The sequence below is a fragment of the Entelurus aequoreus genome, linkage group LG02 (genome assembly GCF_033978785.1).
Source record: "Entelurus aequoreus isolate RoL-2023_Sb linkage group LG02, RoL_Eaeq_v1.1, whole genome shotgun sequence".
In the NCBI taxonomy this organism is placed as follows: Eukaryota; Metazoa; Chordata; class Actinopteri; order Syngnathiformes; family Syngnathidae; genus Entelurus; species Entelurus aequoreus.
In genome coordinates this window covers 44,738,947-44,742,783 of record NC_084732.1, presented here as the reverse complement: position 1 = coordinate 44,742,783, position 3,837 = coordinate 44,738,947, and positions in this window count along the sequence as shown.

Here is a 3,837-nt window from a genome sequence, read left to right as displayed (position 1 = left end):
ACATATCAAATGCTTGAGGTGTTGTATTTCTATTTAATGTGGCTATACAGTACATTTAATGTAAACAAAGGTTTTCATCTCGGGGCTGCCAGGGGGCAGTATTGCATCTTTTATTGATTTACATCATACATGTAAGGCAACATTCACACCTTTTATTATGGCAACGTGAGCATTTTATTTTTTCACAAGTGATCAGAATGTTATCGTCTCTTGACTGATAACACTTTATGATAAGACAACTGCAAATATACTGTAACTATTTTCTCTCCATTATATTTGTTTAGTATCACTGGGCCAAAACTGCATGAAATACTGTATGCTAAATGTCTCTGCCATGCTCAGAAGAAAAAAATATATCATTATTGTCAAGTCTGCCGAGAGGCAACTTATCCAAGATCAAGGCTAAGAAATACAAAAGGCATCTCTGGCTGAGCACAAATACAGTAGAGTAATTACTATAATTAAACTATAAACCATCCATCCTGTGTGGTTCTCATGCACGAGATACTTAAATGCTGCTTGTGTTGAGCCCATGGGAGGTGATACATTATTTCAACCTGCTGGCTGCATGACTTAATCCACTAAATGCGTAAAAAATCCTTAGTGACTTCCTTAGCTGCTTTTGCGTAAACTGGCCCAAGTTTTTCTATGAAAAGTTCTGACTTACAAGGATCAGCATGACTCATTTTTAATCCTTTTGGAAAAGTTAAGTGAGATGTTTCACCCTCCAAAAAACTGGTGGAAGAGGGAGTTTTGTGCGCACAGGTCAAAGCTACCTCTGATTTTGATGTAGCAGTCATCTTGACAACCACTTGATATGATATAACTAAAATGTACATTGTGTCGTCATGTATGACATTGACAATTAACATTGCAGATGAGTCTTTGTTGTTGGTTTATTTCGTAGACCAGTATGGTATTATACATAATTATTTTTAGGTTTATGACGCAACAGTAAGAAGGGGATTCATATGGTCCCATTTCTGGGTGGATCTCATGTGAGAGGAGGGGGCGGGGGTAATAATTTTGCCATGCAGTCTGCTGAAAATTATGTGAAGCGCCACTCTACTCATAAACTGACGCTGTGGTCAAAGTTGGAATTGCCACAAAACCCATTTTAGGATACTCAACACTCTACAGCCATCTGGCAGCTAAAATGCGCTCCCTAGTTTGTCATGTTTCATGTGTCAGGTGTTACGGATCACACTCCTGCCGCCTCTCCTAGCCCCAGCTACCGTCTTCACCAAGCTTGACCTCCGTAATGCCTACCATTTCGTCCGGATTAAGGAGGGAGACGAGTGGAAGACAGCTTCCAACACTCACTTGGGCCATTTTGAATACCGGGTCATGCCATTCGGCCTGACCAACACCCCAGTTGTCTTCCAGGCGTTGGTCAACGACGTTCTGCGAGACATGCTCGAGAAGTTTGTTGTTATGTACCTTGACAACATTCTTGTGTTTCCTCGCAATCTTCAGGAACATCAGCAGCACGTCAGCATCTGTCGGCTTTCTCTGCCACATTATCGAGAGGGGAAACATCAGAGCCAACCCCAAGAAAGTGGAGGCAGTTGTGGAGTGGTCACAACCCACCACCCGTACGGAACTCAGAAGATTTCTGTGTTTCTCCGGATTCCACCGTCGTTTCATCAAGTACTTCAGCAAGGTAGCTGCACCTCTCCATGCATTAACTTCCACACTCTGCTTTCTGTTGGACCAAGGAAGCTGACCAGGCCTTTCAAAGCCTCAAGAAGAGCTTTAGCTCCGCTCCTGTGCTGGTCCACCCAGACCCAGACAGCCCTTTCACGGTGGAGGTGGATGCCTCCGACTCTGGTATTGGGGCAGTGCTGTCCCAACGCTCCAAGTATGACAAGGTATTGCACCCATGTGCATTCTTTTCCAGACGATTCTGCCCGGCCAAGCGGAACTACCATGCGGGGAACAGGAAGCTGCTGGCTGTCCACGATGCTCTGGTGGAATGGAGGCACTGGCTGGAGGGGGCCAAACACCCATTCCTGGTCCTGACCGACCACCCCAATCTCATCCACATTCGCTCAGCCAGAAGGCTAAATGATCGACAAGCACACTGGGCACAATTTTTTTGACGATTCAATTACACTCTCTCCTTCAGACCTGGCTCGTGCAATGTCAATGCAGACGCCCTCTCTCGTCTCTTCTCGGAGGAGCCCACCAGTAAGCCTACAGCGGAGACCATCCTACCCACTGCCCGTGTCATAGGGATGGTAACGTGGGAGATCGAAAGCCTAGTCAAGACGGCCCTGCGCTCCGACCCTGTGCTCCGACCCTGCGCTCCGACCCTGGTCCCGACGGGGGACCCCGAACTATCTGTTTGTTCCCCAACCGCTGAGACCCAAGGTACTGGACTTGGCACACTCAAGTTTACTCACCTGTCATCCCGGAATCCATAGATCCCTCTCAGTTTTTTGACATCGGTTCTGGTGGCCCTCCATGGAGGCGGATACCCGCGAGTTTGTCGCTGCTTGCAGCATTTGCGCCCGCAACAAGGCTGCCCACAGTCCTCCGTCAGGCATCCTATGTACTCTCCCCATTCCTAGTCGACCATGGTCCCACATTGCTCTGGACTTCATCAAAGGATTTCCCACGTCACAAAGTAACACCACTATTCTCACTCTGATAGACAGATTTTCCAAGGCTGCCCACTGTGTGCCCCTGCCCAAGCTTCCCTCGACTGCCGACGCTGCTGACCTGCTCGTCCAACATGTGGTCAGGATCCATGGCATCCCCTTGGACATTGTATCTGACCGTGGTCCCCAATTCATTTCCCGGGTCTGGCAGACCTTTTGCAAAGGGATCAGGGCCACGGTCAGTCTCTCCTCAGGCTACCATCCCCAAAGCAATGGTCAAGTCGAGAGGGCCAACCAAAGGGTGGAGACCATGCTGCGCTGTATGGCTGCCCGCCAACCCACCTCTTGGAGCAGATACGTACCCTTGTTGGAGTACGTCTTCAACTCCATGACCAGCGCAGCCACGGGAATGTCCCCCTTCAAGTGCTCTCTGGGATTTTAACCCCCTCTGTTTCCTCTATAAGAGATCGAGGCGGCAGTGCCCTCTACCCGAGCCCCACCTGAGGCGCTGCCGCAGAGTTTGGAAGTCCGCTCGCACGGCATTATTGAGAGCGTAAAAGAAGATGCGTCACAGCGCCGACGGGCGCCGCATTCCTGCACATACCGATCAGCCCGGACAGCAGTTGATGCTACGGTCCAAGGACCTCCACCTCCCGATATACTCTCAGAAGTTGGCACCACGTTACGTGGGTGCATTCCCAATTGAGTTCATCGTCAATCCTGCTGCGGTACGTCTCTCCCTACCACAATTCATGAAGGGTATACCTTAGGCACCACGACGCTTGTCGGGAGTCTCGCATAGGGGGGGCGTGGGGCGGGGGGGTCCTGTTACGGATCACACTCCTGTCGCCTCTCCTCCTGCTGTGCGCTCTACTGAGCACACCGCGGGACACGCCCACGGGCGTTCCCGTCAGGCTGCGGTCGCGCCTCCGCGCGGCTGCAGGCAGTCTGCAATCAACACACCTACCCGTGATGAGAGACCTGCCTTCTTAAGCCAGCACGTCTTGCGGTCCAGTGCCAGAACATAGCTACTCGTACCAGTACAGTAAGCCTATTACGTCTCCAGCTTTCCTTGCATGTGCTTCATCGCTCTCTGTGTTCTTCCCCCGTCGTGCTCATTGTATCCTGTGTTGTGTCATCATCCAGTTTCCCGTCTACCTTCCCTGTTGTCGAGCTGTGTGTCTCGTCTTCCCGGATCCCCTCTGGACTCTCTGCTGCCTCTCTGGATATCGAC